At 37.7% G+C, this 14,680-nt stretch overlaps 1 protein-coding gene across 4 annotated transcripts in view; it reads right to left on the bottom strand.

Moving 5' to 3' along the window:
• The window catches only part of RPS6KA6 (ribosomal protein S6 kinase A6), a 170,242-nt gene extending 160,640 nt beyond the window's left edge, over nucleotides 1-9,602 (bottom strand). Inside the window, exons 1-3 of one of the 4 annotated variants that reach the window (XM_070606604.1) lie at nucleotides 9,510-9,580; nucleotides 8,341-8,527; nucleotides 510-575 (exon numbers count right to left, since the gene is read on the bottom strand). The gene's annotated coding sequence lies outside the window, so the exon portion shown is untranslated. Of the gene's footprint in view, nucleotides 1-509; nucleotides 576-8,340; nucleotides 8,528-9,509 lie in introns of all 4 variants that reach the window. The other 3 variants (XM_070606605.1, XM_070606603.1, XM_070606602.1) reach the window with 3 other exon arrangements.
• Between the last annotated feature and the right edge of the window lie 5,078 nt (nucleotides 9,603-14,680).

Here is a 14,680-nt window from a genome sequence, read left to right on the forward strand (position 1 = left end):
TCTTGTTAATATTGTAAAACCAGCACTAGACAACACTGCTTTAAATTTCACTATGTGGACATTTACCATCTACCAAATAATTATAGAGAATATCCTCTCAGACTGTGTCAAGAATAACATTTTAAATGGTGAACAAGGCTGATTTTAACGTAGCTAAAATCGGCACTTACCTATCTAGTGTGATTTAAGAGACATTGGGAAAGGCATATGTCCCCAACTATCTTCTTAACTAATGGTTAAAATTCCATCCTTAGGGATTCATTAATTTAACAGTTTCAAAGCTGGTAGATTTCAGCACTTCCTTCATCCCAAATTAAAGTGTAATTATTCCCAAAGAAGGTCAAGGGCCGATCTTTTTGTAATTATTAGTAATTAACACCACACTACTTTATCAGCTATATTCGCAAATATTCTATGATCACTAGTTAAGAGAGTGATGGAGAGGACTCCTAGGGCAAGACTGCAGCAGGAGAAGATACTAAAATAAAGAGGAAGAAAAGTTTGCTTACTTTATTTGTTATTGGGCCAAAAGTTGGTTCTGTCTATAGACCTGGATAATAGATGAACCAAAATTCCTGTAAAGGCAGAATAAGAGTAGAATTAAGGACGTGGGTATAGGGGTTAGCACTGTACATAAAGGAAAGACACTTATTCGATAGATAGAAGAGACTGTAAAAATGATAGAGTGAAGAAATTAGGATTTGAGGTGGAGAGCAAAAAAAAGGCTCTTGTATACAAATGTCTACTTGACAACGTCAATGTAAGGACTACTGAGAGGGAAACTGATAAGGGTGAGGATGGAGTTTAGGATGTAAGGATACTAGTAATCATTTGAAAATGTGATAGAGGTTTATAAAGAATCTCAGCTTCCTTTGGTGACACTTAACTGCCCAGTTTAGGAATGGACAAAACAGACAGAACGGTCAGATTACTAGTGACAAAATACATATGTTGCACCTTAAAGCTGTAATTGAACCATAGGCTTTTCACATGAAGACAGAGAAGAGGAATAATTAAGATTGAAAATTTAAATTGCCCCCAAATTGTCATACTTGACATAAACCTTTTAGAGCCAGTATGATTATAATCTATATAAGAGTGTTGGGAAAATTGACTGGCTTTATACCACTAAAATGAAGAGTAGGAGATAGTTCATTTGTTCCTTGATTATACTATAACACCCTAATAGTAAAATCAGCCTTGAAAACTGAATTTCACTGTTACATTGGTTTAGCCAAGGTTTTAAATGGAAAGTTACATTGAATTATCTTAAGGCTAAAAACAGATAGCTTGCTTAGTGAAACTGAAGGTTTTGGTGATTTAGGATAGTGATGGTCATTAAAAACAACACTCAGATCAAATTCTTTGGAAATTCATAAAAAATAAAACACTATATGTCCTTTAGAAAAACTAAAAGATGTCATTTTGTTTTCAAAACATAGAGTAATTGAGGCACACATTTAACTTAGAAATATGTATGGCAATCCTTAAATTATATTTGGTCAAAATAAGAGTAAAGGTCCCAAGATTCACCAGAAAATTAAGAGAGACTGAGATATGAGAAACAATAGGTTGGTTTAAAACAAGAGGCAATACCTCACCACATTTGATTCACCAGCAATTAGCTCTCAAACAAAGCTGATAAAAGAATTCTATGGCTGCTTTTGATCATCACCATAAGATGCATTGAGAAGGAACCGTAGCAACAAACCAATGAAGTTTGGACAAGAGACAAAGAATTTGGCCATTAAGCAAACCCTCTAAGATAGTGAAATATTCAGATGTAGCTATTAAGCTTACTATCTAAACTTTATATAGTATTTTCACAGTTTACAAAGTCTTTTGCGAACATCAACTCTGTTAATTATCACAACCACCCATTTAAGATTGGTTTCCCCTAGGCAGGTAGCTTGTCCAAGGTCACAGCAAGAGAGCGAGAGCGAGAACATGAAAACTGACCTTCAGATTCCAAGTGACTCTCACTCTGCTGTTCCACAGTTGGCTCTCAATAGATACATTTTTAAAACTTATATAAAACAAATAATTAACAATGTAGCTTTGGCAAATGGAGAGAAATTTCCAGGCATCAGCTCGGTAACTAGAGAGGGTTGATAAACCCTGGTTATAGATCACGTCCCAGTGACAATCTGCAAGGTGGCATTTATAGATGCTATTTCAAGTTATCAGGATATTTCTAGTCCAAAAGCAAATCACTGTAAGAAGATTGGGCAACTGAGTTCATGTTATGAAGAATTTCCATAACCAGATTAGCAACAAACGAAGAGCATCACTTACGCGATGGCTTCTCCTTGAGTTCTTGTTTTTGGGTCCAGGTAGAGGTAAATTTTTCCATTCTCATTATTACTAATTCAAGGGGACCCAGGGATCCTATACTAATTCTGCCTTTTATTAATTTGTGACCCTGAATGAGTGACTTGAAATATGTAAGCTTTACTTCTTTCAACTGTGAAATAGGGATTGTACTGGGGATGAATTATAGCTATAGCTTATACGAAAATACCTTACATGTAATATGTCATTTTTATAAAATTAATTCCTAACTGATAATTCATTAGTTTTATAAAATTAATTCTTAGACTACGGATGAGAGAAGAGACTCCTCCTTGAGCATGAACAATAGGTAGAGGGGCAGAACTAAAGCATTCCCTCTCCTTGTGACCATACGGTCAATGAGTATAGCTGATCTTAAAATAACATGTAGTATTGGACCCTTATAAAAAGGTCTCTTTCATTAAGAACCCATGCAGAAATCACTAGGAAGCCAGGAGGATGGAATATCAGTCAGGACCAACTTACTTACTTGCCTTTCATTAGTTCTTTTAGTTTAGTGTTTTCCGAAACCAGCCACACAAGCTAGGTCTGCTCTCATAAGGTTTTGAGATTCAAACTTCTGAATAAATTAACTTCACTCTCTAGTTGTCTGAAATTTTTCGTTTGTTTGCCATCATATAAATCTTTCCAATTCTCTCTTTATACACACACGGAATATCCCTACAAAGCAATAAATTTCTATTTGCAACATGCATGACAGTTTCATAAAATCTCAGTACTGAAAAGTAACCAAAATCCCATTCTCCTCAATACTATGAAGTTATTTGTACTCTCCAGAGCCTAAAACCTCTTGACAAACATGACACTTGTAGAAATTTGTTCGTACATCTTTGTAACAAAGCTAATTCTGGAGTACATTTGACAGAGTTAAAGCTCAGGCAACCCGTTATAATAAACTTCTATAGGAAGTGTGGAATGGCGATAATTGTCGAGGCCCTAATTACTCCAGAGAATAATACCTTATTCAACTGGAACTACTGAAAGCAGTAGATTTACAACAAAATTTAATTTACCAAATTAGAACCTGCTCAAGAAAATGTCTCTGGGATTTTATCAACTTGAAATAACTGAAAGAGCATACCTTCTTCAACAGTCGAGTATTGCTTAGAAATTTGCTACAGTAACTGCTCTGAGATGATTCATAAGTAACCTAAATGAAGTAGCCTATACGGTATGGTACATCTCTCTGAATTTTTTTATTCTGCACATATTACGTGACGCTCAAGGAAAAAATGTGTGTAGACAGAGAGAACACATCATCTAATCACATGGGTGGGCACATCCATGAATTACACGCAGGCTCACTAATAATTTTTTAAATATCTGATTGATGTGGCAGCTTAGAAACCAATTGTATCCTTGTAGCTTCAAGTTACAAAAATCAATTTTGCACTGATTTAACAGATTGCTTTGGCATGGGAGAAACAGAGCAATCAATGGTGATGTCAGCAGCGTGTTTGTCATGAGGACCTAAAGGAGTTGGCTATAATCAGTCTGAAGCAAGGATAAGTCACTGATGCCAGTATCATCATTGAGTGCTGAGTTTCTTTGGTGTTAAAACAATCTGATAAAAACAAAAGGAAGAAGTCTTGGAGCTTGAAATGCACAGCTAGAAATGAATGATGTATATATTTAATATGTTAAATAAATTTTATGTTAGTGAATTGGTGCTTAAAATGAAAAAAAGGGAGATTTATAGTAACTACATGGTTTATATTCTAAATACCAAACAGAAACTTATTGGAATTTTCATGGGAAACTCAAAGGGAAATGCTAGAGTTGGTGGCTGGATAGGTGGAAAGACGAAGGGCAAAATTCAACAAGTGTATTTGTAACATACATAGGAAAGAATATAAGCATTGCTAGCTATTAATTCAGTAAGTCCTTTGCATCAAGACTACTAGATATACACCATTTATGAAGGTCTTTGAACAAGCTAACAACACAATTCCATAATTACATAGGGATGAGCCAGTTTGATCTTATTTTCATTCCCTTTTTTCCCAAGAGGCAACTTTATCACATTGCTCTGAATTTATAATGAGTTTTTCTTCTAATAATCTTAAGTCATATCGGATGTAGGATCACATTTCTCCCATCTCTATGAGGTAGCTGGAGGAAGGTGAGGAAAGGGACGAGGGAAGTAGGCCTGATTATTTCTATAAACATAGAAGCTTATACAATTTATAACAATTCACCCAGGTAATCATAGGAAGTTGGCAATAAAGTATAGCCCAGAATTCAACTTTGACTCCAAAGATAAGGAGAAAGAATGAGAGAGAATTCTCCCTGTGAGCATATTTTAGGAAAGAGAAGTGGCGTTTCATCAACAATATACTTATTTTCTTCATGAAATACTTTTCTCAGGTAAAGTGACATCTGCAGAGTAGCTAAAAAGAATACTGAATACGGATTTAGGAAACACTGCTTTTTCAGACTGCCAGATTAACTCTAACTTTACCTGATTGTATAAATTGGAAAGAATTATGTGAACTCCAAGCCCCAAAGCCTGAACCCTAACTCTCTGTTCCAGACAGGAAAACAAATCCCAATCTAATTTTGTCCACTTAGAAACATTTGAGTGCCTACCACATGCAAGGCACCATAGAGGAAGAGATAAAAAACACTGACAATGCCTGCTTGCCTCTAAGTAGCCGAAACTCTAAATAGTAGGGATAAGACATTCATACATACAAAAAAATTGTAAGTTAAATTGTGTCAGGAGAAAGGAGGCAGTTAGGAAGCTGTTACAATATTCCAGTAACCCATGTAAAAAAAAAAAAACTAATGCATGAGTTAGTGTGGTAGCAGTAGAGTTAGAAAGGAAGAGGCAGATATAAAAGATGTTTCAGAAATTATAGACTTGGCAACTAATTTTATGTGATGGATGAGAGAAGGCAAAGAATGACTCCCAAGTTCCAAGTGTGAACGACTTGGATGATTCTAACATTGACAGAAAAATGTAGGTCAAGAGAAAGAGCAGATTTATAGGGGAAATGGAAGCATTTGATTTCAGACATGATGAATTTCCAGCAAAAGTTCTCTGATCTTGTTTCTATCATCCTCCAAACCAGTGATCTCTAAACTTTGTGTACTTTATCGGTACATTTTGGGTACGTGCCCCCAAAATTTGCAGGCCAATTATATTAATGTATCAATCTAATTATATATATATATTATAAAACTTACATAAAAAGTAGAAAACATAAGAGAATGAGTGAAAAGTAACTAAATAGTTATACTGTTTGTCTTTCCACACCCCAATAGCATATTTTGCACAGTCCATGTTGGAGACCATTTATCTAAACAATTCAGCTACACATTGTTTTTCCAATTTGCAAAACTGAAAATAGAATATTGATTTGTGTAACCCAAGTTAGTGATAAGGAATTCAGGTTACAGGAAAAAAACATACTTTGCATTTCTAAGGAAAAAAATAGTAAAATACTCATCATTAATAACGCTCTCTATCTTTCAAGCTTTGGCGTCAATACAAAAGGCAGGGAGATTCCTATACACTTGATCAGTTTCACACGTGCATCTTGCCAATGAAACTTTACAAACAGCAAGCTAAAACTTCCAAAAAAAGACAGTCTCCAAAAATAGAACAGCAGGAAAGTGAGTCCCGATTGGGAACAGTTTCTCTTTGCTTTTATATTGTGCGAAGAAAGGAATTTAGCCTTCACAACAGCTTCATGAAGTACCATCCATCTTGGAAAAAAAATGCAAACCCCAGAAACCAGGGAACAAAAGAATTAATTGACTTGCCCAAGGTCACTTAGCTAAAATGTGCTAGAGCTCAAATTTCATCCAAGTTTTGAGCTCAAGTTACTTTCTTTTTACTAGACCACAGCTCCCTTAAATTCTTTTGCTTCTTTTTGCTTTGTAAGGCTTCTTCAATCTTCCTATCAGTACATATTCTTTAAACTTCCGCCTGGTCTCTAACCCAAACTGCAGAGAAGAAAGAAACAAGAGTGCTTAATATGGATAGAAAAAGTGACAGACTAATATTTCTCTTGCTCATCTCCTTTTTTTTCGTAACAGACAAAGGTTATAGTCTCTCAATTTTCTAGCTTTTACTTCAGTCTATCATACTGACTTTTGGGTCAGTTTTGTGTTAAAAATGGCTGCTTCTGAAGCATTAGCTCTGTCAATTGGAATTTGAGTTCCACTTCTGGGGTTGGTCAGGACAGTAAAAATGCTCTGAAGTCTGAGGGCAGGTAATTTCTCTTTGTTAAATCCAGATAATTTGAACTGGCAAGACAGAGACCATTTTATCTTCAATAAGCTAGCATGGCTTCATGAAGAATAAGTCAGACCAAACTAGCCTCATTTCCTTTTTTGATAGTGTGAATAGCCTGAAAGATCAGATGAATGCCTTATAGCTAGCATATGTGAATTGAACATAATATTATCTCCCTGTTGTTAGAACAGACAAAATGTGGCCTGAGGTAATAGAAGGATTTATAGTTAGGCAACCAACCATTCCACCAAATGTATTAACTAATTCGTTGTTGACAACAGTAGAAAATTATAAGGCTCTTCTATTTTATTCATATTGTTATCAGGGTCTCAAATGAAAATAGAAAAGGAATGCTTTTTAAATTGGAAGTCGACAAAACTGGAAGGCAGAGCACATCAGTCTGATGCTAATCTGAAAGGATGGGTAAAATCTAACCACATGAAATGTAAGAAGTAAGTAATGCAAAATATCTTAATTTAGTTTATAAAATTAACTATACAAGTTATACAAGTTAAGAACAATATGCATAACGTGGCCACCTTTAGTTATTTTTGTTGATGATAAGCATAATAAAGCCAGCAGTGAAAGGCGGCTGCTGAAAAACAAAATCCAAAAACAGAAAACAGCACCACCAACAGACAAATCTAATGCAATTTAAAACAAAGTTAATGTCATTTAAAACAGGACAGTGTCCAGATCAAGCTGTTACACCGTTCTCTGACTGGATCATACCACATGCAGTGTGTAAATATTTTAAGGGGGGCACATTTGGAGAAGGACATTGACAAATTGTATGTAACTGAAGACAGAAAACTGTCCTTAAGGAAGAGATGGGAGGGTTAGGAGTTGGGGAAGGGGATTGTGCACCAAGTAACAATTTTAAAAAGTTTTAAGGTCTGTGAAATAAAGATCGATTTATTCTTATTTGGATAAGACAAATATCTAAATCATCAATCAACAACGCTCAGTGTTTTAGTAACGTGAGACCCATTTGGGGTAATACAAATCAGATTCCTCCAAAGTATAAGTCGCTATCTGATTATCTGCATAATGCACTTTTGGAATTGTCCCTTATTCTTTCAGATATTATTATTGTATGCTTTCATTTAGTTTTAAACAATAGTGACGTATCTCAGGAACTAGAGGAATTCAAAGTTAGGGCAGCCACCAAATTGACTTCTATACCCAGGGAGTTGCTTGATTCTAGGGAGGAGGTGAGCAATTCCTGTAGTTGTGGGTAGACAGAAGAACCATATCACAATTATAAAGTGAGAAGAAGAGTGAGTAGGTAGTCTGTCCAGGTATGTCTGAGCTCAATGACTTGCCTAAAGGTAGGGTCATCTCTAGGACATGAAAAGCCCTAGAGAAATCACACCTTGTTTTTCCTTTCTCAACATTTGGGTTACAGAGAATAACAAGGAATCTGGGAATGGAAGAGTAGTCACTTAGATGTCAGTCTGAGGGCACATGCATAAAAGAGAGGAGGGACAAAGCCACCCCTGGCTGCTGTACCTTGGAGCAGCAGGTGGAGGTGGCTGCAGAGGAGGAATGAAATGTTTACATGTTTGCGTATATATACTTCAGGTCTTTTAGCACCAGTTCATGAAATGCCATCCTCACTTTCTATCTACCAGCAGGGGTACCTCAAAGTTACAGCCCCAGGGAGATGAGCCACATTTGTCACATTCTAGGAACAGCTCTACCCGCTGACTTGGGGAGAAAAAAATGCCCATTTTTCAACTCACCTTAACAACCAGAACGGGATTCAAAGAGAGATTATCGGCTCAATCTCTGAGGCTCTTTGTTTCTGAATGACAATACTGGTGTCCTTCGTTAGAAACAGTGACCACACTTCAAGTGGCTAGATGTGATCAGAAGACAGCCTAGTGGTCCTCACAAGAGTGTAAGACCCACCTATTTATTTCCAGTGTTCTGCAGGAAGAAAAATCAATGAGTCTGGCGAGGTTATTAGCTTGAATAGCAGGAATAGACATTTTCTTACTTGAGAAAGCAATGAGTAGCAACTATCTGTTAAAAAAGAGGGGAGAGAATGGCTACTAAAGAAAGCAAAGTTGAATTCTGGAAAGCTCTTCAAGTCTACTGAAAGAAAGCTGTCCCAGTCCTCAGGAAAAACCAACGACGTTAGTCCTTCACTCTGGGATTCCCATGCCTGTTCTAAGAACACTCTTGAAAAACTACTCATGTAGTGTGTAGAAGATGGCCCTTTACATGCATCTAGAAGCATTCAGCCCACTCCAGTGGGAGGGCACAGGAAAAGGAAGCAGGGGCCCTGATTTTTTAGTTCCACTGATTCGCTTTGTGTCATTGAACAAGTTCCTGCACCTCTAACATTGAATCTAACCACCTCTCACAGAGGTGCTAGAAGAACCCAATGAAATCACAGATGTGGAAGCACTTTGCAAAGCAAAAAGCATTGTTCAAGTGTGAGGAATTATCCAAATAGATTTCATGTCAACCCTTCTGGTATCCCTCAAGGCCTCCTCAGCTTTGGCACAGGATTCCCAACTCCCTGGTTAGTCCCTCCAAGTCCTACTTGGGCTGGGAAGAGGAGATTTCACCCTCCCTTCTCTTGCCAGCACCATCCTTAATGAGGCCAGCTAAATGTAGTTCATCAGCTCTAGTGTTACCTACAGAGGTCCAGTCTTCCTCAGGAAAAGACTCCAGCCTTCTATAAACACCAACTCTTCAGGCACAACTTACCCATGTGGTAGGTGTGAGGCAGGGGAGAAAGAAAGCTGGAGCAATATACAGTTCCAGGGGAGAAATCTGTGATCTGTGATTTGAGTTAAGCTCTCAGTGCCCAGAATACACACACACACACGCTCACATACACACACATACATTCAATGAAAGGCTCAGGCTAGTCCATATCCATAGCAATCAGAAATCTTACCTGATTGCTTCCCTCTGCTACTGAGCCTGTGCTGGCCGTTTTGGGTGTCTGTCTTCTCTCTACCACCTGTGAAGATTCTAATTCAGTGCTACCCATTTATACACTCCTGGGAGTGGCAGAACTCCAGGAATTTCTGCCCCACCAATCATAAATCAGAACTCTCAAGTTTTTGGCCATGTCTCATTTAACCCTATCTGTATAGACATTACATCAGTGTTGTCTGCTTCCTAACTGAGGGCAGGGGTTGGCCTCGAAATCAAGAAGCTACTGTCTCATGCCTGATGTCCAGACCCTGTACCTGGGTTCCCCAATTCCCACAGACAATTCTGTGTGCCAGTAAGGCAGAAAGAGTACTCTGAAAAATGAGTCTCGCAAGCAACACAGGGGAGAAGACAAGTCCTACAGAATAAGGGGCTCAAGTGTATAATGGATCCAAAGGGAAAAACTAAGGTCAGAGACCTGGGTGTCATATTAAAACAGCAGGAATAGGATATGGACAGAGTTAAAATAGGCAGTGAATTTAATGCTTACAGATCCAGGCTTGGCACAAAAGCGCATACCAAAGCAGGGTCCTAACATTCAAGCAGAATTTGGTAACTCGACATCCTAACTGGCATGGACAGAAGTGGAGTCTAAAGATAAGACACAGGGGGAAAACAGGGTACAAACTGAACCTAAGAATAGTGTCCTAAGCTCTGATACACTCACATGGGTCCCCACAGTACAGAAGCCATAATATGGCTGAAATTCTTAGGCTAGGAGTACCAATTTTCAGCATCTCACATGATACAGAAAAACAGGGACCTTAGAGGAGCAAGCAGGGCTATGCAAGGGTTCGGAATTGAAGCTCAAGCATGGTATAGGGTTCTGGAGTATTATACCGGGTCTAACTAAATCTTGGGGCAAATGCCCTACCTAAACAGAATATAAATATTGACTTTCTGGTTTGAAGATTAGGACATCCCAACTCATATTCAGCCCTGGATGTCTTGTAGTCAAAATATTTCTTTCTCCCTCCCTTCATGCTCCCTACTGCTTCTTGCTAATTTACTTCATATTTATTTCAAGTTCAAGCTAGTTTGCCCCAGAATACAACTTAGGACTTTGGATAGTATGCCAGGAAAGAAGTCTGCTGTGGTAGTCTACTCCTCATCACATGTCAATGGTCATAGGGGATAAGAACAGCAAGGGAAATGGTATTAACTCTTGGCAAGACTTGCCATGGCAAAACTGCTCCCTACCAGAGGTGTCTAGAAACTATACCTGATGTAGACCATGCTTCTTATTCATAAAAACAACTATAGGCATCTCTGTTCTCCAGGGAAATGGGAACAGATAAAAAGTATTTGGCAGAGTAGGGCCCAAGTGGTAGGAACATACTGTGTCAAAGGCTGAAGGTGTGAAATGATGACCAGATGTTAGAATAGCCTGTGTAAAGAGAATCACAGGAAAAGAATTAAATTTGTTCTCAAGTGGCTCCATTTAAAATCATAACTGCACAAAGCTTTGCTTGTAGTAATTGGCACAGCACCTACTTAAAACAGAGCCTGGCACACAGTAGGCCTTTAATAAATGGTTTTGATTGATTGAATCATAAATTACATACACAAAAAAACAGGAAAAACTTTCCAGCTCTTTAATCACAGCTGTTAAAAGAATGTAAATTTCTCATAAATGTCCTCATATATTGAAGCAACTACTTTGAGAAGTAATTTTACATAGCTGAAGTTTTATTTTTTTCCTCTCATGATTTAAAGGCCTTGTTTACGTACAACTATTTCCTGGTTATAATGGGTAAAACTGTCTAAGACCCACTGAGATTAGAGGGCAATGGAGGAAAGAGGAAGGTAACCAATCAAAGGTAGGAAGGAATCCAAGCTTCTTAGATTTGAAGAGAACTACCCCTGACCTTGTTAGTGTGACTATAAAAACTTGTTCTTGCAAAAATCAATCGCTGAGAAAAAAAAAAAAGGATATATCCATGGATTTTTAAAGTCGACAATTCCTTTTCTAAAGTCCTGGATTCAATTCAATTTAAGTTCCTTTCCCATTCAACAGTATTTTAATTATTTAATATGTCCTGCCACATGAAGTGAAAGGAGAAGACGGTGGGCAAATGTGCAGGCCTAAGTTAAAGCATGGGCTGATTCTGGAAGAAAGCAGAGTCCAGCGGCTTAGTGGTCTGAAAGTTGGTAAGAGGATCAACAATATGCCGGGTCAATTTGTCAATTGCTCTGAGAGCAGCATCTATTTGTTTCTGCTCGATTTTAACCTATTTGCTGAATGTGATTGTACAGGTGTAGATCACAGCCAGAAGAAACTAAGATGCCTGTAAATAAATTCGACCCTTACCAGAAATCCAGGAGAGAGATAGTAGAATCAGTCCTATCTCTTCTTATCTGGCCCCTTCTCTGAAAGTGAGAAAAGTAGTCACTTAGAGGTCTTCTCCTGTATCTTAGAGCCAACCCTAGAGGCCTATCTATTTGCTAAGCCCACTGTTTTTATTTCCCCAAATTTTCTGCCTTTTCCATGCTCCAATTCCTCTTCCACTGGCTATTTTACTGCTTCTCCCCCCTCTCTCCCCAAACTCCTCACCATTTCTTGCCCTTTCCTTGGCTCCCTGGAATGTGTTGGCCTCACAGAGCTATCACCAGTCACTTTCTCTAAAGTCAGTTTAAACCTGGATCTGCTAGGATGCCCTTGGCCCATAGTTCATTTGTAAACACATAAATACCAAGTTGACAGGCAAGACCAGACAGAATCAAAATCAAATCCAAATGTTGAGATAAATTTTCCACCATCTCCTTTAGTATTTTTCTAGTTTCTTAACAGTGTTTTTCTTTAGTCTAATTATGAATCATGGAGATTTGAAGGACATTTCTTCTTCTGTATTTTAACTACCGTATGGTAATAAATGTCTACATTCAGAATATTCTAAGTAATAATAGTAATATTGAATACCATAATTCAGTTATTTTTGGAAGGACTTGGAGATTCCTTGAATAAAACTTAATGGAGAAGCTGGCTGGTGTAGAGAAAAGAGCTCCAAACTAGCAGTTGAGATCTGCTTTCTAGTCCCAGATGTGTCATTTAATTCTTGGGTAACTTTTGGCAAGTTACTCTTCTTCCTAACAACAACAAAAAGAATAGTGATGTTTATTATGTGCTTACTATGTGCCAAGCAATAAAAAAAGCACTTTAGATGCTTTATCTTCATTTAATCTTTACAACACACCTACAAGATAGAAACTATTATAATCATCACTTTATAGATTAGGTAACTGAAGCTCAAAGAGGTTGAGTAAATTGTCCAAAGTTGCACATAGCCAAAGGGCTATGTAGGGTTTCAGAACTGAAATCCAAGCAGCTAGTAAGTATCAGAACCAGGATTCAAACCCAGGTCCATCTGATTCCAGAGGATCACACTTCTAACCAGTATGAAATGCTGCTGCTTTACAACATTTTATTGAGCCTTAGCTTCCACACTCATGAAATTAAGAGGGTTGTATTGATCTCTAAGGTTCCTTTTAGCTCTAATAGGTTGAGTCTCACATCAAAGGAAAATTGACATCTCCAGGGGAAGCTGAAATAGCAAATAAGAGCCCCAAACCCTACATTAATTTCTTCCCTTATATCATGTGGAAAGGGCCATGTCACATCAAAGTTTTTCTTAGTGATTTTGGGAAGAAGAAGGAATGTGTAGCATTAATGAGGTTTTGAGTCATAGGCCAAAGGGAGAGAAGAGCCTAGCATTTCCATTAGAAAACAGGACTGCGAGAAGTGTGTGGCTTCTAAGTTCAGATCTAATACATTTTCCAGAGAAAAAATGGACAATCTCTTCCAAGAGCAGAGACCAACCCTGCACAAATTGATAACCCAATAACTGTGTTGTAAAAAGCCTCTTAATCTACTAAGAATAGGGCAAGTCTTGGCTTTCAATGAGGGAAAGCCTTGGTATATTCATTTCAGTGTCATAAATAACAAATTACTGCCAGGGAGAAATATTCCAGAAGAGAAATTCATGCCTTTGGTTGAAACACCCAAAAGGCATGGAGCACTGAGTTATTCCAGGAGTTAATCTCTCTACATTCTCTTCCTTTAAGATCTTGCGCACTAACATAGATTAAACTATCACATATATGTGGATGACTCCAAAATCTATATCTGCAGTCCTATTCTATCACACTAAGTACAAGTCTGTATCACAGCTGCCTCCTGGACATTTCCACACTGACATTTTGATGCCACTTCAAGCCAGTCAAACGTCAAACCAGAATCATCTTCTGTCCCAAGCCAGTTCCCAATAAAGTGAGAAAAAATGTTTTGATGCCTATAAGGACAAGTACAAATATAAAGTATTATTTTTAACAGTCAATATCAATAACAGCATTGTTTACCCAGGCACCTAGGTCTAGGACTTTGGTGTACTTCTCCAAATCCAGGCACTTACTAGATCTAGTAGATTCTTCCCTTGTGAGATCTCTTGTATCTGTTCCTTTCTTTCCATTCTCAAATCATCATCTCCAGACTGATGAATCCTAAAGCTTTATCTCTGACCTTACATAAATAAATGTAAGCATGTAAAGCTCCTGGCACACAGTGGTGATCAAATGTGTTAGAAGTACTTTCAAGTACTAGACATACTCCACTTAGATGAGTCTCTGTCACCTCAGACTCAATATTTAGTGAACTGAATGAATTTCCTTCCCTAAACTAGCTTCTCCTAACTTCCCAATATCAATTGCTGACACCATGGTCTACTCAGTCAAGCTCAAAAACCTCGGTATGAGTTTTCTTCAAATTTTTTCCCTCTCTTGGTACCTACACGTAATTTCTCATTGTTATAAATTGTTTCTGGTATTTCTTTCCAATATATCCCCTACTCTATGTCCTCATAGCCACCAGCCTAAAGAAAGATCTTTTGACTCAGACATACCTAGATCTGAATTTAGCTCCACAACTTATAGTGTGATCTTGAGCAAATTTTTTAGCCTCCTTGAGTCTCAGTTTCTGCCGCTGCAAAATGGTGATGACATTACCTATGTCATGGAATTGTTTTCTGGATTAAATGAGATCATTATATGTACAGTACTGATAACCTCTTAGAAAGGTATTCCCTCTCCTTCCCTCACAACTAGATTACAAATAGCTTCTTTTGTCTGTTTCATTTA

This window comes from Equus przewalskii, chromosome X (genome assembly GCF_037783145.1).
Source record: "Equus przewalskii isolate Varuska chromosome X, EquPr2, whole genome shotgun sequence".
Classification (NCBI taxonomy): domain Eukaryota; kingdom Metazoa; phylum Chordata; class Mammalia; order Perissodactyla; family Equidae; genus Equus; species Equus przewalskii.